This window comes from Taudactylus pleione, unplaced genomic scaffold (assembly GCF_031769625.1).
Source record: "Taudactylus pleione unplaced genomic scaffold, aTauple2 ptg000212l, whole genome shotgun sequence".
Classification (NCBI taxonomy): domain Eukaryota; kingdom Metazoa; phylum Chordata; class Amphibia; order Anura; family Myobatrachidae; genus Taudactylus; species Taudactylus pleione.
This window is the reverse complement of record NW_028284614.1, coordinates 8,765,059-8,786,753: the sequence shown is the minus strand read 5'-3', so window position 1 is coordinate 8,786,753 and position 21,695 is coordinate 8,765,059. Positions and strand designations below refer to the sequence as shown.

The following is a 21,695-nucleotide window of genomic DNA, read 5'->3' as shown; positions in this document are numbered from 1 at the left end:
TGGAATCGGTCATGTTAGAACTGCGCTCCGTCCTGGCTGAAGTCACGGGCGCTGTGTGTTAGGATACACTTTGATCTCTGACTAATGTGACATAGAGAATGGGAGCAGGTAGTATGAGGGCACTTTACATTACATACACTGTGACATCAAAGCACAGCTCAGCCCAGGGGGCAGATGTCTTCAGTGGCTTGGTTGTTATTTTTGGAAATATGACCAAAGAAATCTGGTCACAGACTGATGTCATTGTGACTGCTTAAATCTGAATCAGCAAATAAATAAAAAAACAGTATGTCAGTGGTCAGAGAGAGAAACATTCTGTAGTAACAATATAAATCAATATATCAACTCACCGTCTGAACGCAAACAATCAGCAACATATATTTTTGTCCTTTCAGAAGGCATAAACATATTAATGGACACAATTTTCACTGATGTTTAAGAAACAGTACCTAGGATGTTCTGTAGTTAAAAATTGCGATATTTATATTGGGCGGCATGGTGGCACAGTAGTTAGCACTCACAGTGCTGGGGTCAGGGGTTTCGATTCCAACCAGGGTACGGATTTGCATATCACGCATATCGTAGAATCCAGTGGTGGGTTTGCCGGCCAGGGGATGCATGATGTCCTCATATTATGGAAGCCAATCCTGGGATCGAGGTGATAATGGGATTTAGGGCAAAAAACGTTGGGATTTCAGTCCCGGGATTGGTTCCTCCAATCCTGGGATTTTTGGGACTAAAATGCAAGGCTTGTCTTCAGCCTGGGGGCAGCGCTGAGCACTAGTTCCGTTGGCTCAGGTGCTGCCTCTAGGCCTCCTACAGCCGTGCAGCTGCGTGTGACATCATAAAGGTCACGTTGCTCAGCCGCACCCCAGCCTGTCCCCTTGTACGGGCACACTGGAGTCTGTATGCTGTGGCCGGCCGGCACTGATTAACTCAATCCCGGAATTGAATAAATAAGCCTCCATACCTCAAATGGACCCATCCTGACTAAATCAAATTTCCTTTTCTCTAGCGTTTGTGATGGTATAGTGCAAGTGTAGTACAACCATACAGTATATACAATAGAACCTGATTGGATACATTATAGAACCTTATAGATACACCCCTGCAAGGAGGATGACGTAGTCATGGGAAAATGTAGGAAATATGGGCAGATTATCGAGAATGTACACACACTGCTCCATGTCGGGAGATTGAGGCCGAGATTTTCAGTCCTAGGCGACCGATCGCATTAGACAGGTCTGCAATGAAAAAGCTTTTTTAACAAATTTATGTGATACTTATAGATTTTTGGCTTCTGAACACGAAAATGACTCCCGATTTTGCATATCACATCACGTTTTTCTGCAAAACGTGTATTTATGAATAAGTTATTTTTTTCATATTCTTTAAAGTAATAAATGTATTATAAAACATTAGCTGGAGTACCCGGCCTTGCCCGGGATTTTAAGAATGTTTGTTTACACATCATCCTCCAACAAACCTCTCCTTAGGCAGGCCTCACAAAAAGTGTGACAAACTTCCCCATCAACAGTCCTAAGGTCTTGGAAGGAAGTAGGACCTGTAACGGTGTAAAGCAAACTTCAGCGATAGAAGCATTCAAAATGTGTAGGATGTACAGTGTAAACACGGCCAAGGGCTTCTGTTGCTCTGATACCAGAATGACCATCTACAGCGACTCCCTTTTTTCAGAAAAACTTTGGGAGAAGCATTCCATGTGTAATATTTTGGCAGCTCACAGTACAGCAGGGTCCTTGCAAAGTCATCATTTTGACACAGTTGGAAGAAAGAAGTGAATGTTGTTGCTTAATTTGGTATAGTCAGAGAGCTGAGAATGCTGGCAAAGCCTGCTAAAGCTCTCTTCTATATTAAACATTATGATCATGACAACACAAAACGCTCGCTCCGAGGCCCTACCCATATGCCATAAGGCCCCACAATGAGCGTCCAGCTAAAATTGTGTTTTTTAATTAATTAAAAATTAACAGTAATTAATTTCCATTTAAATTTGTTTTAGTTGCCTCCGCGGTGTTTTAATACGCTCATATGCAAAATGTCACGATCTTTGCATGTAAACTGTGGATTTGTATAGAAAGACAGAAGTACAGAAGGACAATTTTTTGCTTTTATATAGTAGAGAAGATAGAAAAGAAAAAATAGTAGATAAGCTAAATCCTTTTGTAATTCTGTACCTGACCTGTAGAGGGCAAATGCTATGCAATAATTGTGTTTTTTAATTAATTAAAAATTAACAGTAATTAATTTTGATTTAGTAGAGAAGATAGAAAAGAAAAAATAGTAGATAAGCTAAATCCTTTTATAATTCCGTACCTGACCTATAGAGGGTGAATGCTATGCAAAAATTGTGGTTTTTCATTAATTAAAAATTAACAGTAATTTCAATTTCAAATTTTTTTAGTTCCCTCCGCCATGTTTTAATACGCTCGTATGTAAAATTTCACGATTGTGGCTTGTAAACTGTGCTTTTATATAGTAGATTGTCTTAAATGAATTCAGTCGGTAGTATAGAATGTTGCAATTCAGTTCTCGTCATAAAACTTCCCCCTTGCAAAGTGCCAGATTAAGGTCCACATGGTCCTGGAGCTGAAATTTACAAAGGGCCTAAACCCCATACTGTCTAAAGCAGTGGTTGGTGACAGAGGTAAATTACCCCATTTGGGGTAAAACTTAAAATCCTGGGGGTAATGGACGGACAGCCAGGCATGCATATGAATCATTACATGCCCGGCTGTCCGTCCATTACCCACAGGAATGGAGGCTACTGGCGCCGGGTGCAGCCGCAGAGAGGCTCTAAGCCGGACACCCGCTGAGATGTTATTACCAGCGGGCGCCTGGCTCCTTCCCTGCAGCGCCACGTTAGCCGGAGGCTGGACTTCTCTTCTGAACTCCAGCTTCCGGGTCTCTCCATGTGCACTATGGGAGAGACGTCATGATGAGGAGCAGCCGGGTGGACAGGACGGCGGCGGATGCAGGAGCGGGGATTAATTTAAGTGTTTTTTTATTCTTTTTGTACAAGCAGCACTACAGGGGCATAACTATGGGGGCACTGCTACAGGGGCATAACTACGGGGGCATTGCTACAGGGGTATAACTATGGGGTCACTGCTACAGGGGCATTATATGCGGGTACTGCTACAGGGGCACATCTATGGGGGCACTGCTACAGGGACATTATATGGGGCACTGCTACAGGGGCATAACTATGGGGGCACTGCTACAGGGGCATAACTATGAGGACACTACTACAGGGGCATAGCTATGAGGGCACTGCTACAGGGGCACTATATGGGGGCACTGCTACAGGGGCATAACTATGGGGGCACTGCTACAGAGGCATAACTATGGGGGCACTGCTACGGGGGCATAACTATGAGGGCACTGCTACAGGGGCATAACTATGAGGGCTCTGCTACAGGGGCACTATATGGGGGCACTACTACAGGGGCATAACTATGGGGACACTGCTACAAAGGCATAACTATGGGGGCACTGCTACAGGGGGTAACGTCGGCGTATCTAAATATATTTTGGGGTAAAAGGTAAAAGAGTTACCTGACCCCTGGTGTAAAGGAACATTGCACACAAACAACAACTACAACTACAAGGTGAGCTGGTGAAGGTGGAACCAAATACAACAGATGCAACACAGTTTTGCCCTGTGCCAGCTCATTTTAACCCCTGCCTACCACCACATAAACACACACACATTACACACTACACACACACACACACACTACATATACAGTACATACCACTCATACAGTACAAGTGATTTCAACATTTTTAGGCAATGTCAAGGATCCAAACTACAAAGAAATTGTCAGGGAAATGCTTAACAGTTACAGAAACCTTGGCTGCAATAAAAGGTACATTTCTTGAATTCTCATATTGAGCATTTCCCGAATAATCTCAGAGACTACAGTAAAGAACTGGGTGAACGTTAAAGATGTAGAAAGAAAATACTAGGGTCGTGGGGACATCAGCATGATGGCTGACTACTGCTGGATGATACACAGAGACGACACCGAAACAGCTTATAAGCGAAAAGCAACAAAACAAAGTTTGAAGACAAAAAACCCCCAAGATATTAACGATTTTTTCAATAATTATGGTTTTGTTTCTATTATTGCTTCATTTTATTGTTATTTTATTATGTAATTAAGATAAAAACAGTGATATCATCTACACTTCTTCGTATTTCACAATAAATATGTCAAAAAAAATTAAACCTTGTTTTTTCTTAAAAATGTATGTAACCCCCTTATAGGTAAATGTGATAAGATAATTTTTTTAATATACTATTTCTTGATGTGCACAGGAGTATAATTAAGAATATAAAAGTATTATTAAAAAAGCTTTCAATACCTTAAATTTTGCAGACCTGTGTTATCGAAGTAATGTGTTTGTGGTCGTTTTTTTAATTGTTTATCGGTGAAACTCCAAAATGTTTATGCCTACTATACACTATATCATAGATCAGGCCGATCACCCAATTATTGGCACAGTGGCCCAATAATTGTATAGTGCAGAGGTCCCCAAACACGGTTCTCAAGGCTCCCCAACAGTTCAGGTTTTATAGATATTCATGGTTGAGCACAGGTGGTTAAATCATATTGACTGATCACTAATTAAGTCACCTGTGTATGCTGCAGCTGCACGACAATATACAAGAGCCTCAGGATATGGAATGGAAGTGCTGCGGTGCTGGCAGTGTCCTCAGTGAAGGGTACCGGCGATGTCGGCAGTGCGGGAGTGCCAGCGGTGTCCTCAGTGCATGTGTGCTGACAGTGTCGGCAGTGCAGGGGTGCTGGTGGTGTCCTCAGTGTGGGAGTGCCGGCAATGTCGTCCTCAGTAAGTGGGGCAGCATTGCAGGGGTGCCAGCAGTGTCGGCAGCGGTGGTGTCGGCAGCGGGGGATGCTGTCAGTGGAGGTGCCGGCCGTGTCAGCAGCGGGGGGTGCCGGCAGTGTCAGGCAGCGAGGGACTGCGGGCGCCATCTTCTTTTGCTTCCTGTGTGCATATTAAATGGGCTTAACGCTGATTGGCTGAGAGCCATGACAGACAGCTCTCTCAGACAATCAGCGTTAAGCCCGCTCAATACAAAACCTCGCGACCCGACAGCGGCATTGCAATGTTTTGCCTTGGATGAGGGATCCGGGGCAGGCAGGGAGCTTGGGTGAGGGATCCGGGGCAGGCAGGGAGCTTGGCTCGGATCACCCCGGATCCCCGAAATTTGGGTGGGTTCGGTTCTCTGAGAACCGAACCCGCTCATCTCTAATAAATTCATACAGCATTTAAAAGGTACTGTAAACTCCACCCGAGAGCCATAGTAAATGATGTTCAGAGACTTAGATTATATGCTACAGAATAAAATTCCATAATTCCTTAGTATGTAGCAAAATGCATGTTATAAACTCAAATTATGAAATGAAACAAAAATAACATTTTAATATTTTTATTATTGACCTTGCAGATGGCCCAAGAAGGTGTCCAAATCTGCATCTAACAATAAACCAAACAGGACAAAGCTTTTATTCTTCTTTGCTGTTTTAGGTATAGAACAATGAGAGATCTTGGCTTGTAAACTATGGGCTAAATCCTTTTCTAATTCCGCACCTGGCCTGTAGAGGGCGAATGCTATGGAAAAATTGTGTTTTTCAATTAATTAAAAATTAACAGTAATTAATTTCGATTTCATATTTTTTTAGTTGCCTCCGCCGTGTTTTAATACGCTCGTATGTAAATACGCTTGATTTGTAAACTGTGGATTTGTATAGAAAGACAGAAGGACAAATTTAAATTTTTATATATTAGATATATAACAACCCCAGAGATATATACATTCTAATGGGATCATTAGTAACACTTCCCTGCATTGGCTATAAGGCACAATGATCCCTATGGCTACATGTATTTTCTGAAAAGTATCAGTGTGTTTTCATCAACAAATAGATCTTACTGACTGCTTTGGGGCTCATTTACATTAGCATGTAAATCAGTTTTATAGCACGTCCACTTTACCGCCGCGCTCATAGGTGATGCTTTCATAATCTCCCTGAAATACTTTTCAAAAGTAGGCAAGTGTGATACATATTTCACATAAATAGTCACCTATCTGTAATATCATATCAATATTTTATATAAATGTTACACACGGTCGGACTGGCCATCTGGATGAGCAGTTTCACCTCTCTGCGCTCTGCTCCGCCGGCATACTGAGATGGGACATGCCGTGAGGCCATGCAGCCGTGACTCACAGAACACCCTGGGACACGTGGTCCATGCTTGCTGACATGCTGGCTGCCCACTCCAGGAATGAGCAGCCAGGTCGGCATAGAGGGGGGCGTGCACGCCGGGCCATTTCTTGCCCACAGTCCGTCCCTGGCAGCACAGTTGGCATAATGGTTAGCATTATTGCCTCACAGCACTGAGATTGTGAGTTCTAGACCTGGTCATGGCTGAACTGTGTAGAGTTTGTTTGCTCTCCTCATGTTTGTGTGGGTTTCCTCTGGGTGCTCCAGTTTCCTTCCACACTCCAAAAACATACTGGTTGGTTAACTGGCTGCTGACCAAAAATGAATAGTACCATACTTGCCAATTCTCCCTGATTGTCTGGGAGACTCCCTGAAATAGTAGCAATCTCCCTGACTCCCTGAAGAGTCTAGCAATCTCCCTGAGTGCACCTTACCCCCCATTATGAAGCTGTTATATATATATATATATATATATATATAAAAAAAACAGAGATATTTACATTCAAATGGGCTCGTAGTATATAGTATTATTTCCCTGCATTGGTTGTAAGGCACAATGATCCCTATGGTTACATGCATTTTCTGGAAAGTATCAGTGTGAGTCATCAAAAAGTAGATCTTACTAACTGCTTTGGGGCTCGTTTACATTAAGACGTAAGGCAATGTTAGGACACGCCTCTCAGATGTAGCAGTACAACTCAGAAAGTGAACAATTTTTTCAATGATTGAACGATCGATATCGTTAACGATAATCGTTCAAAAAATCGTTGTGTGTGTATGCACCTTTAGACTTAGTGGGTGCGCTCTCATTGAAGTGGAGTAAGGCGACAGCCAATTGTCCTGGACGGGAAATGGCTATACCACCTGGACAGGTGGTTGAAGGTAAAGGAGAGTTGATCATCAATGCTTAGCGTGTGTGTGTGTGTGTTTGAGCTGTTTGGTTGTTATTGTCCTGTGCGTTCTTTTTTGTGCCATAACCATTATTAGTATTAACTTATAGTCTAAAATTTAATTGACTTGTCAAAAATAAATTTGACAAAATATTTAAACACCAACACTGTTATTTGTCTTTATTTTTAGAAGTTAAGTTACATTGTATTTAAGAAGGTTGTTATATGGTAACACGTTAATACATGTGAGTGAGTTTATGAGTAACATTGAGGCTATCAATGCCGTTTCTTTATCTTCCCTGCTTGACTCTCTTCTCTCCCCTATCCTCTCTCTCTCCTGCCCTGAACAAGCTGCTTCCCTATACAATGCCTCCCTTACTTCTGCTCTGGACTCTGTTGTGCCGGCAATCACTACTCGCCCTCGCAGATTCACACTACAACCCTGGCATTCCAAATGCATCAGATATCTGCAAAAGTGTTCCCGAACCGCCAAGCGACAGTGGAGAAGGTCACGCTCTAAGGCAGATTTTCTCCACTCCAAATTTATGCTCTTATCCTGCAATGCTGCCCTTTCCCTCTCTAAACAGTCCTATTTTAAGAACCTCAACTCCTCCCAGTCCTCAAATCCCTAACGTCTCTTCACCACCTTCAACTCCATCCTCTGTCCACCCCCTTCTCGCCTTCCCTCCTTGCTCTCTGCCTTTAAGTTTGCTACCTACTTTACATCTAAAATTGATTCCATACGTCAGGACATCATAACCCACCAGTCCCCCTGCTCCACACCTCCTCCTTTCCCGGATCACCCATCTCCATCCATTTCACCAACTCTGACATCCTTCTCCCCTGTATCTGGAGAGGAAGTCATGGCTCTCATCTGGTCCTCCCCCACTTCCACCTCCCCCCTTGACCCTATCCCTTCACGTCTCCTCTGCTACCTCCCTACTTGTGCCTGTTCCCATCTTGCCCACCTCCTCAATCTCTCCCTCTCACCTGGAACTGTCCCTTCTGCATTCAAACATGCCCTTGTCTCCCCCATTCTTAAAAAACCTACCCTTGATCCTAACACTCTCTCCAACTACCATCCCATCTCTCTCCTCCCTTTCGCCTCCAAGCTCATTGAGCGTATTAGTCTTTCCACCTTTCTTTCCTCCCACTCCCTTCTTGATCCTTTTCAGTCTGGCTTCCGTTCTCTCCACTCCACTGAAACTGCCCTCACAAAAGTCAGCAACGACCTCCTTGCTGCCAAATCCAAGGGCCACTACTCTCTGCTTATTGTCCTTGACCTCTCTGCTGCCTCCGACACTGTTGACCACCCTCTCCTGCTGCAAATCCTTCACTCCCTTGATCTACGTGACACTGCTCTCTCCTGGCTATCCTCCTACCTCTCAGACCGGTCCTTCTCTGTCTCTTCTCATGATTCCACTTCCCCACAGCAGCCTCTTACAGAAGGTGTTCCCCAAGGTTCCGTTCTTGGACCTCTACTATTCTCCCTCTATATGTCCTCTCTAGGTAAACTAATCAGCTCTTTTGACCTCCATTATCATCTCTATGCTGATGATACTCAGATCTACCTTTCCTCCCCTGACCTCTCCCCCTCTCTCCTCACTCGTATCTCCAACTGCCTCTCTGATATCCCTTCCTGGATGTCCCAGCGATTTCTTAAACTTAATATGTCTAAGACTGAGATGATAATTTTCCCACTATTTCTTTATCAATTGATGGCACAACAATCTCTTCTAGCCCCAAAGTGCGTTGTCTTGGGAGTTATCCTGGACTCCTCCCTCTCCTACAAACCACATATCCAGAGCCTCTCACAGTCTTGTCATTTCCATCTCAAAATTTTTTCCTAGATTAGACCCTTTCTCACCCAGGATGCCACCAAAACCCTCATACACTCACTGGTCATATCCAGATTGGACTACTGTAACCTCCTCTTATCTGGCCTCCCCAAATCCCATCTCTCTCCTCTCCAGTCTGTCCTCAATGCTGCTGCTCGACTCATCTTCCTCTCCAAACGCTCTGCATCTGCCTCCCCCCTCCTACAAGCCCTCCACTGGCTCCCCTTCCCTTTTAGAAGCCGATTCAAGGTTCTCACACTCGCTTACAAAGCCCTCACCCATTCCTCTCCCATTTACATCTCTGACCTCATCTCCCTCCACTCTCCTGTCCGCCCTCTTCGTTCCAGTAATGCACGCCGCCTCTCATGCCAACTGATTACTTCCTCCCACTCCCGCCTCCAAGATTTTGCCTGTGCTGCTCTCGACCTTTGGAACTCTCTCCCACTCCCCATCAGACTCTCCACCTCTCTACAATCCTTCAAACGGGCTCTCAAGACCCACTACTTCATCAATGCCTTCCAGCTCCCATCCTAACTTGCTGCAACATGCTCCTTCTTCCCTGTTTAGCCCATCTGTGTCACACCTGTTTGTCTGCCCCTCAGCTTTAGAATGTAAGCTCTTGCGGGCAGGGCCCTCTACCCTCTTGTGCTTCTCCTTACTTTACTTTCATCTACTTCTTACCCCCCACCAGGACACCTAACACTTGGTTGCTTACGCTCTGTTGCATATCTAGGTGTTATGGTCACTAATGTAGTAATGTATATTATCCATGTCCTTGTCCTATATTGTACTGTAAGTCACTTGTCAAATTATTTGTTTATGTACTTTGTAAGGCGCTGCGGAACACTTGTGGCGCCATATAAATAAAGGATAATAATAATAATGATGAGTGCTGTGTACACTGTATGACCCGGTCATAGAGAATAGAGATTGTAAGCTTCACTGGGATAGGGCTGATGTGAATGAGTGAAATAGTCTTACTAAAGCGCTGCAGAATATGTGTGCGCTGCGACTATATAAATAACTGATCATTTAAAAAAAAATAAGAGAAAATACTCAAATCAATAACTATGAAAAATGCAGAGATGCATACAGTGTACTGTACATGCATGTTGCTGGCACATGGCATGTTTTCTGTGCATCAAAATAGGACAAAAACTGCAAATAAGCCCTATAAATGGATTTGGGAATAGTAGTATAACTTTAACCTCTGACAAACTCATTTGTGTGCTTGTGGTTTTATTTAAATCCATGCTGACATTGTGCCAGGGGAGTATTAATAGAGGAGGAGGCCCGTGTCCGGTGCCCCTTCCTCTCTCTCTCCAGTGGCCGCGGCACACTGACAGGTTTAGTAGACTCCGGGCTTATGCGCAGGACACCGGGAAAATGGCCATGGAGGCCATTTTCCAGGAGTTTTGTGTAGCGCCAACGTGGGACTTCGGAGAGGTAAGTATTAGAAAGTATGGGTGCAGGGTGTGCGGTGTGGGCCCCCCGGGACCCAGGGGCCCATGTGCACCGCACACCCTGCACCCATTATAGATACGCCCCTGCATTGGGCCATGTCTACAACCAATACAAAGCACAAGCAAAAGTGAGCCGATGTTTGGAGAGAACGGAGTGGACCAGAACCTAACCTGTATTTGTGATGTCTGTGTCACATGTGCTGTACATCAGCGTCTCTTCGTCAATAAACATTGATTCAGATTAGGGATGGTCATCGGTGTGGTTACCATCGATGGCTACAATCGATGGCGATGTAGCAAATGGCCATCCATCGATGGTTACCAACTATGCAATGGATGACAATATATGGTTTCACCAACCGATAGTCATCCCTATTCTTTGACTGACTGGCCCATGAGCCAATCAGAACCTGGGGGTGGGGCTTCATGGGTGCCAGGGGCTGAGCTATGCTCCGTGTCCCGTCACCTTGTAAAAAAAACCCAAAATAAACATTCAGTTATGCTGTGCCATCAATAGAGGGAAACCATCTGGTTCTCCCCTCATCGATGGTAAAAGCATTCGACATCGGCCATAAAACATTGACGGGTTCTAAATCCATTGATGATCGATGTCTATCCTTAATTCAGATGCGATTCTATTGCTTGTGTGCCGCTGGCTGTGTTGTACCGAGCCCTGGTGGGTTTCACACATGAAGCAGGAGAATTAACAGTGTAGTTGCACTTTACACTTGGGAACAAAACAGTAATAAAAGGGGATTGGGTTATAACAGACAGGCAGAGGGGCCCTGCTCGCAAGCTTACAATACTTTTTTAGCTTGACTTCTCCATGAAACTGCTTCTTTGAAAGCAGCTGGGAGTCAGAGCCATGCCTGGGAGGGAGGGGAGGAATGCATTGCAGTGAGTGTGGGTGGCTTTTATTTTCACCTGTAGTTGGAAAGCGTGTTCCCTGTGTATCAGCCCCGCCCTCCCATACACCCAGTGCAGTGACTGAATAATCCAGAATATTTTCCACAGGACAGGTCCCCTCCAGAGGCAGAGCCACCAGGGCCTGGGAACAGGAGCTGGAGACCCTCAGCGGGGAACACACTGCAGGATACGGATCAGGAAGTGGGACACAGGTTACAAGGTAACTGCAGCACAGTATACTGCATACTATAAGGATCTATATTGTACTGTAGTCAGTGTATAGTACCCACATGGAGCTCTGTCCTTTTAGGACATTCTTAGAAGTTTTCTTTCATAAATGTCACATGTTTTTTTAACCAATCACGAGCTGAGTCTGTAAGGTAGTGGGCCTACATTATGTACATACTGTAGGTAATCTTTATTTTTAGACCCTAAAATCAGAGTTTAACTCCCAGCAGAAGCCGACAGAAGGATACGTTAAACAGACTACAATGACAGGGGAACATACCTGAGGCTTGTTAGATGATAAAACACTACTACAACCTACTAATAACACAATAACATTACATTTTATTTATTACCAGTTATTTATATAGCGCGCACATATTCCGCAGCGCTTTACAGAGAATATCTTACCATTCACATCTGTCCCTGCCCCAGTGGAGCTTACAATCTATACTCCCTACGATATGCACACACACAAACATGGTTAATTTTTTTTATGGGGAGCCAATTAACCTACCAGTATATTTTGGGAGTGTGGGAGGAAACCGGAGTACCCGGAGGAAACCCACGCAAGCACAGGGAGAATATACAAACTCCGCACAGTTAGGGCAATAGTGGGAACCGAACCCATGACCTCAGTGCTGTGAGGCAGTAACGCTAACCATTACACCGTCTGTGTAAATATATCTAAAACACTTTGCAAAAAATCATAGTTTATAAAATTTAATAAAAACAAAACTAAAAGTAAACGTAATAATAAGTAGGGTTGAATAGTACTGTAACACCTGAATCCAGACACAAGACATAGGGGACGCAGTGGTGGGAGTACCCATGTAGAGATACTATGCTATCATATGCCTGCGGTTTTGAGCATTCTTAGAGAAATGAGAGCCTGTGACGGATATAACCATCTGATGTACAGTAATGTCAGTTCTAGGCCGCTCCTAATAAAACAAAAACTAAACATAGCATTACTATAGGCTACGTCAGGGGTAGCCAATCTAGTTGCTGTGGAACTACACATCCCAGCAAGCCATGCCACAGTTTTCCTAATAGGGCATGCTAAAATTGTAGCAGGCCATCCTGGGATGTGTAGTTCCACAGCAGCTGAAGTTACACAGGTGGCCTATTCCTGGGGTTCCTGCACACACGTCATTAAGGGCCCATTTATCACTGTATATATACGGCTTAATCCCCGAAAACACGTTTTCGGGGGTTAGCCGCAAATATTAAGTTTGCCCCAAGTATATCACACAGGGACCGCAGCATATATCTCCGATACCGGCTGGGATACCTCCATTCCTGCTGGCAGCCGCATCCCCCATAGGTTGCTATGGGGGATGCGATGCTGACATATTTGGTCCCTGGAGCTAATGGCATCTGAAGATGGCGTTATCCATTATAGCCTCGCAATGGCGGCTGTGCAAGCGCAGTAGCGTCGGCAGCACTCCGGGCACATCGCAGGGACGGGCTCCTTTCGGGTGATACATTCAGGTGCTATGAACGCATTTTGCAATGCAATCATGGGCGGTAATGCCATGCCCAGATCACATTGCAAATGCAATCATTAGTAAATGGCCCCGTTATTACTGTATTCTAAACCCCAAGGGAATTGGGTCTATTATATATAAATTGCTTCATGTTTTTGTGTGTATATATACATTAATATGCAAAACAACCAATCAGCTTCTAACTCTCATTTTTCAAACACAGTCTGTAAAATAACAGTTAGGAGCTGATTGGTTGCTACTTTATCTCTCGCCAAGCTTTGGTACATCGTTTGTTGGGCAGAATCTAACCCATAACGATAGTTCTGCGAGGTAGCAATGCTAACCACTGTGCCGTCATGCTTTATATAAGTAAGCTGCAGGCCAAGACATGTTGGATACACATGAGCTACTTATGTATAATTCAAGCAGTTGTGCATTGCGATAAGTCACGTCATTTGTCCATTGAGGCCACCTACACTCTGGCGTTGGCATGCAGCCGGGAAGCCGGCGGACGTAATCCCGATGGCCGGCTTCCCGACTGCTTTATCCCGGCGAGGGTTAAATGACAGACGTCTAAATCTAGACGCCGTCATTTTACTGACGCCGGGAGACCGGCACCTGGCATCCCGATCGAAGTGATGCCGGGGCACCGAGCGCGGACAGCCGAGGGGGGCGGATTAGGTTTAGGGCTCCCTGGGGGACTTAGGGTTAGGCATCCCCCCCGGGAGGTTAGGGTTCGGCTAGGCGAAGGGAGGTTTATGGTTAGGCACCCCCGGGGGGGGGGGGCTTAGGGTTAGGCACCCCCGGGGGACTTAGGTTTAGGCGGGGAAGGGGGGTGGTTAGGTTTAGGCACTTAGAGGGGGGATTAGAGACAGGCACTGGGGGGAAGGTTAGGGTTAGGCACCCCTAAGGAGGGTTAGGGTTAGGGGGGGGAGGTTAGGTTAGTAAATACTTACCTGGGGACGATTGGGATTTTCACCCATGTCGGGCAGCCGCTGTCGGGATTTGAACCGCCGGACGCAAGTAATTCATACCGATTCCCTGGCACTACACTTCTGTGTTTAACGTGTAATTCCCACACACCTCGAATGCTAAAACAAACAGTGCATATGTGTGTGCTGAGTACTGAGTACACACATATGCACCGATTGTTTTAGCATTGGGGGTGTGTCGGAATTGCACGTTAAACACAGAAGTGTGACGCCAGAGTGTAGGTGGCCTTAATGGACAAATTACATGACTTACCGCAGTGCACACCTGCTTTGAATTATACATAAGTAGCTCAGCTTGGATCATTGCCTTTGGAAAACAAGTGTGAGAAGATTATTATCTCACTGTGAAAAGAAGCTGATGCTGATTTATCCATTGTTGTTTCTGGATATTTAAGCCAGTGTCTGGGGATGTAAGGGATAAAAGGCAGTATAAACTCAATGAGCATAACACGTGCTTATAATTTATTCTCATTCTTCATGTACGACGTACACAGCCCTAGTAACGGAAACAACCTGGTTTGGTCCCAGCAGAAGCCATGGAGCTACGGAGCACATACAATTGTTTCCCGACTTTAGCCTTTTCATTCAAATTGTTTGAATTAAAGGTTATGTGAGTTTCAGTCAGGTTCCACAAAATATTGTCTGGAAGTATTTCTCTGCTTTGGATCCATGTCTATATACAATCAGAGCTGATTATTCCCTCTCTGCTTTGGAGCCATGTCTTTATACAATCAGAGCCGATTATTCCCTCTGTGCTTTGGATCCATGTCTTTATACAATCAGATCTGATTATACCCTCTGTGCTTTGGAGCCATGTCTTTATACAATCAGAGCTGATTATTCCCTCTGTGCTTTGGAGCCATGTCTTTATACAATCAGAGCTGATTATTCCCTCTGTGCTTTGGATCCATGTCTATATACAATCAGAGCTGATTATTCCCTCTGTGCTTTGGAGCCATGTCTTTATACAATCAGAGCTGATTATTCCCTCTGTGCTTTGGAGCCATGTCTTTATACAATCAGAGCCGATTATTCCCTCTGTGCTTTGGAGCCATGTCTTTATACAATCAGAGCTGATTATTCCCTCTGTGCTTTGGAGCCATGTCTTTATACAATCAGAGCTGATTATTCCCTCTGTGCTTTGGAGCCATGTCTTTATACAATCAGAGCTGATTATTCCCTCTGTGCTTTGGAGCCATGTCTTTATACAATCAGAGCTGATTATTCCCTCTGTGCTTTGGAGCCATGTCTTTATACAATCAGAGCTGATTATTCCCTCTCTTTCTATGCAGAGAACGGGACCCGGGACGCGTCGACCAGAGTTACCCGTTCACACTGCATCATGAGCAGGGTTGAACACGCGTTCAACCCTTCTCGTGACCAGGGTTGAAATGCTGGGTTAATCGACCAGGCTTATTTCAACCAAGCCCTTTCACACTGCACAGTAACCCAGTTTGCTGCACGTTCACGTGCAAAAACCCCAGGTTGTTGGAGCTAGTATAAAAGGGGCATAACAGTGCATGGTTTCTAGGGGTGCACAGGTGTAGTCATTACTCACTGACACATTTTAAAAGATCCACAGGTGGAGCTAATTATTTCACTTGTGAATCTGTGAGTAGACCTGGAAAACATGCGCTGTTATTGCTCCCGGAGGAATGAGCTTGGGAAGCATTGCTGTAGAGCAAGGGTGGCCAAACTCGGTCCTCGAGATCTACCAACAGTTCATGTTTTCCAGGTCACCCAGCAGGTGCACAGGTGTAGTCATTACTCACTGACACATTTTGAAAGATCTACAGGTGGAGCTAATTATTTCACTTGCGATTCTGTGAGGAGACCTGAAAAACGTGAACTGTTGGTGGCTCTCGAGGACCGAGTTTGGTCACCCCTGCTGTAGAGTATTAGCATTCTAATGAGATTGCTGGTAGTGTTGAAGAGCTGTTGAGTACATGTTGCTGAATAGGGGAGAAAATGGTGATGCACAATATAAACACACAGGATTCCATGTGACGACGTATATATATTCCCTTCCCGGGAATCCCTGCTCCATCTGTCAGCATCCTCGTCCACATGCTGACACTCCATAGAGGTGTCTTCTCAGGTGCAAATATCTTTTATACTGTTTTGTGTAGCAGCAAAGTTAAAGTATACTTGCCTACTTTTGAAAAAGCATTTCAGGGAGAGTGTGAAAGCAAAACCTATGAGCGCGGTGTAAAGTGGGCGTGTACTGCTACATCTGAGAGGCGTGTCATACATCTGAGGGGCGTGTACTGCTACATCTGAGAGGCGTGTCCTACATCTGAGGGGCATGTACTGCTACATCTGAGGGGCGTGTCATACATCTGAGGGGCATGTACTGCTACATCTGAGAGGCATGCCGTAAATTGACTTACATCCAAATGTAAACCAGCCCCAAAGCAGTTAGTAAGATCTATTTTTTTATGAAAACACACTGATACATTACAGAAAATACATGTAGCCATAGGGATCATTGTGCCTTCTAACCAATGCAGGGAAATGATACTAATGATCCCATTTGAATGTATATATCTCTGTTTATTTTTATATATAACATATTCATAATGGAAGTAAGGTGCAATCAGGGAGATTGATCCCTGATTGCACCTTACCCCCACTATGAAGCTGCTATATATATATAAATATAAATTATACACATCCAAATGGGATGATTAGTATCATTTCCCTGCATTGGTTAGAAGGCACAATGATCCAATTTATGGCACGCCTCTCCGATGTAGCAGTACACGCCCACTGTAATGTGCGCTCATTGGCGTTTCATTTACAATCTCCCTGAAATGCTTTTTTTAAAGTAGGTAAGTATGGTACAGCCCCAGTGTCACTTCTATTGTCTTCTAGGCGTCACACTTATCGCGCCCCCCCTGCTTAGCGCCAGGCTGGGATGCTCACAACGTCCCCCTCCCCGGCGCACAGCACCGCAAAAGTGACATATTTTTGCGGGTTTTTTAAAGGGGGTATGGCCACTCCTCCCGCGATTAGGTCACGCCCCCTCCTTTACACAGGCCCTGCCTGAGACGGACGGATTTGCGCAGCCACTTGTGTGCCGCTCTGCATATCTGTCCTTTCTGAATTAGGCCCTCTGTGTATTGGACCTGGTCATAGGTTATATGAGTATATAGTCTATTGCACAGGCTCTCAAACTCGGTCCTCAGGACCCCAAACAGTGCATGTTTTCCAGGTCTCCTCACATAATCACAAGTGAAATAATTATTTCCACCTGTGGAGCTTTTAAAATGTGTCAGTGAGTAATCAGTACACCTGTACACCTGCTGGGTGACCTGCAAAATGTGACCTGTGTGGGGTCCTGAGGACGGAATGTGAGAACCACTGGTCTATTGAATATAGATTGTAAGCTTGCGAGCAGGGCCCTCCTTACCTTGTTGTCTGTTATTACCCAGCCTTGTTTTATTAATGTTTGTTCCCAATAGTGTTAATAAATAAATATGATATTGTTAAATGCATCTAGTAGTTACTATGTAAATACTTGATGCATAATTTCAGCAACAATTCTATTTATTTATTAGCAGCTATTGGAAGAAATCTGAGGAAATTCACACAAGTACAGGGAGAATATACAAACTCCACACAGTCATGGTATGGAGTCAAACCCAAGACCTCAGTGCTGGGAGGCAATAATGACCACACGTGAACTTTCCCTAATAGATTTACATGATATATGAGCTGACCTTTCCTTGTCCCATCAGTGAGGTGTCTGACCCACTTCCCGCGCCAATGGCATGTCACAGGGTAGAGGCGTCGTTGGCCACATGTGGTCGTGTTTGCAGAAATTAAATTAATTACAAAACTGTCCTTGTTCCAACATCCGTTTTGACTTTCTCATTACTGAAATTAAAATTACAGCCGTCACCAGTTCTGTTTTCCACTTTTTCAATACTTTAACCTTGTGAGTGAGAAGACCCCTTCATACTGCCGGGTTGTGGAGGGCAGCCATGACGAGTTCCAAAAAACCCGAAGGGAGCAGGTTGCTGTCGATATTTTAAATAGAGCCACAGTGGCTGCATATCATTGGTTTTACGCCGACTGTGACCACAAATATGCGTTAACAAGTACCCTGCTTCCTACTTTTAGTGGGCTGAGATAATATTCATGAGAAGGTAGCCTATAAATTCATTAAACACTAGTGGACAGTGAGTCATGAGGCACAGATCACCTCATCCACTGAGGCATGAGGCACAGATCACCTCATCTACTGAGGCATGAGGCCCACTTTGCTTCCTACTTGACCAAGGTTCCTAGTGATTTGCAAGCCTATCAGTCCAGCTCACATGCATTAAGAAGGTCCTTCCTAACTTGAATTGTCATGTTTCCAGTTTTAGAGGAGGAACTGGTGTAACAATGGAGTCTTGTTTCAAAGATATTGCCCCAAGCTGGTACTGGTAATGATGGGAGTCTATTCTAATAAGGCTGGGATATAAATTCAAACAGGTAAATCAGGTGAGACCCAGCAAGAAAACTGGGGAGATGAATTCCTCCTGTCTTATCCTGTTTATCTCCTGTGCGATTCACAATACACAGTAGCTGGACCCCCAGGCATGTATGTCCACCTTCAGTTACGATTTGCAGTCGCTATCTAAACGCATTACATTGAAACCTCATTATAGCTCAGTAATGGACTTGACTTGTCAGAATATCCATTACGTTATCTGATAGACCGCTTCCTCACTATCGCCGCGCACATGACCATAATTAGATGAGATCACAGTTTTTATAAGTGTGGAATGAATTTTGCATTAGATAGGTTGTTAGTATTATTTACTACATTCCTTATTGCTTAATTATTGTGTGTTATAGTCATTTGCTTATTATATGCGTTGCAAAAATATAATGTTGGAGAAATGACCTGTCCATTGGGAAACGTCACCTCTTTTGGTTCATTTGCAGCATTTGCAAACACCATTAAAAAAAAAAAAAAAATACGGAGAAGAATCGCGTAGCGATGTCCGCTAAGAATAAATGCTGTGGTTAATTCTTTATTTTGATGTTAAATGATTCTCTCTTACAGTTCCAACAAAAAAAAAAAATACAAATCGTAAAAATTGCTAAATTATAGGAACCAATCGAATATTAGCAAAATTATGGCAACCAATTGGATATTAGCTGACATTAGTCCTATTAATAGCTGGCACTTGATTGGTCGTTGTGGATTGGATCACTTCATTGCTTCTAGTGTCATGTTATCAGGGTTATATTATATAATAAAGTGTGCTATTATCTAAAAAAAAATATTCTGTTACTTTTTTAATTTATTTTTATTTTGTTTGTTTTGTTTATTTTTAAGTGAAAGTCAGGTCACATGTGTGCACATGCACTAATGACTGGCTGGCAATCCGGTCTGACTTCTCTTATCAATACATCAACCAGCCAGTATTGCAGGATAGCTGAGTGTAAAAGGCTGGTGATTAAGAAATGGCAGTGATGTGGCAATTACATAGGCCCTGATTCAGAGCCGGACGCTCTGACCAGAGCGCTCGCTCTGAATCAGGGCCCACCTCCATTAATATGGAGCGTCCTCCTGGACGCTCGTATAGCTGTGGGTCACCATCCACAGCATATACGAGCGTGCAGGATGATGGTTGCGATGGTCTTGACCATCGCGACCATCGAAACTGCGAGCAGAAGCCTGCGGTTGGGTTTTTCAACCTCAAGGCCAGGAGTGATTTTGGCTCTATCAGAGCCAAAATCACTCCCACTGACATCACTAGTGATGTCAGTGGGGCCGGCTTCAGACGGTAGGCGTTCCCTTGGGAACGCCTCCGTTGGCAGGCACGCCCACCAAAGGGGGCGTGCTGTCAGTCACCATCGACAGCACGCCCCCTTTGATGAGACACTCCGAGCGAAGGAAAGTCCTTCGCTCGTCGGGTCTCGCGCATGCGCACGACGGAGCTCCCTCCGTCGTGCGCATGCGCAGTGGGGACCATCGACCCACTTGCGAGCGGACAGCCGCTCGCGAGTGGGTCTGAATGAGGGCCATAGTGCTTTCCTTTGTAAAGGGCCTGATGATCTCTTTACAACGCATTTCATTTTAACCACGAACCTTCATGAGCATACATACAATGTATTAGATGTAACCATTTCTTACATGCCCTTTATGTGTTTTGATTTTTATTGAAGTTTTACAAACCGTATAAGCTTTAAAACTCTTTCAACTAAAAATTACACATTATAAAAAATTGCGTATTATATGAGCTATAGAGCAATTGTTGGTCAACATTAAAGACCTTGTAATGTAATGCACCAAAACTAAAATACAGGTTGAGTCTCTCATATCCAAATATTCCGAAATTCTGATTTTTTTTTGGCATGCCTGAGATAATGAAACCTTTGATTTTTGATGGTTCAATGTACACAAACTTTGTCTAAGGCACAAATTATTAAAAATATTGTATAATATTACCTTCAGGCTGTGTGTATAAGGTGTTTATGAATCATAAATGAATTTAATTTCTGTTCACAAACTTTGTTTGAAGTTTGAACCATAAAATTATTGAATATATTGTATAAAATGACCTGCAGGCTGTGTGTATAAGGTGTATATAACACATAAATGCATTCTGTGTGTATATCTGGTCCTATTCCCAAGCAGTGGTGTAACTAGGGTATTTGGAGCCCAGGGCAAATTTGAAAAGGGAGCCCCCTCCCGAAGGCGCGCGCGGCAAAAAATGGCCGTGGTCACTTAAAAATTGGGCGTGTCAACATGACAAACCCCTTTATTTTCAAACTGAACATTCCTATCCATATGCACCTTAACCCCAGTAGTACCCCTTATACAGTACCCCCAGTATGCAGTTGTGGTCCCTCTCATGCAGGCCCATAGTAGTGCCCCTTATACAGTATCCCCAGTAGTGGTCCCTCTTATACAGCCCCCAATTAGTTCCCCTTACTCCGTACCCCCAGTAGTGGCTCCCCCAAATGCAGTGCCCCACGTAGTGTTCCCCCTTATGCAGTGCCCCCAGTAGCAGTCCCCACAATGCAGTGCGCCCAGTAGCGGTATCCCCTTATGCAGTGCCCTTTATATGGTGCCCACAGTAGTAGTCCCCCCCCCCTATACAGTGCCCTTTTATATAGTGCCCCCAGCAGTAGTCCCCCCCATGTAGTTTTCCCAGTAGTGGTCCCCTTATGCAGGCACCCTGTAGTGATCCCCCCTATCTAGTGCCCCCTGTAGTGGTCCCCGCAGTGCCCCTAGCAGTAAGCCCCTTATATAGTGCCCCCAGCAGTAGTGTCCCCCCCTCCCATGCAGTGCCCCCAGTAGTGGTCCCCCTGATGGACGCTCCCAGTAGTGACCCCCCCCATCCAGTGGTCCCTGTAGTGGCCTTTCCTATTATTGCCCCCAGTAGTGGTCCCCCGAGTGCAGTGCCTCTAGTAATAGGCCCCTTTTAGAATGCCCCCAGTGGTAGTCCCCCCCCCCCCCAAGTAGTAGTCCCCAGTAGAGTAGCCCCCCCCCAGTAGAGGTCCTCCCAATGGCACCCCCAGTAGTAGCCACACCTCCCCCAGTAGAGGTCCCCCCAGTAGTAGCCAACCCCTCCCCCGTTGTGCAGATAGGTTAAAAAATAAATATATAT

The 21,695-nt window shown here is 44.7% G+C and overlaps 1 protein-coding gene across 2 annotated transcripts in view; it reads left to right on the top strand.

The window, feature by feature from the left end:
* The first annotated feature begins 11,085 nt into the window (after positions 1–11,085).
* Positions 11,086–21,695, top strand: part of ARHGAP8 (Rho GTPase activating protein 8) — an 80,997-nt gene continuing 70,387 nt past the window's right edge. The window contains exons 1-2 of one of the 2 annotated variants that reach the window (XM_088478302.1): positions 11,086–11,142; positions 11,481–11,592. The gene's annotated coding sequence lies outside the window, so the exon portion shown is untranslated. Of the gene's footprint in view, positions 11,143–11,331; positions 11,593–21,695 lie in introns of those variants that run through there. The other variant, XM_088478301.1, reaches the window with a different exon arrangement.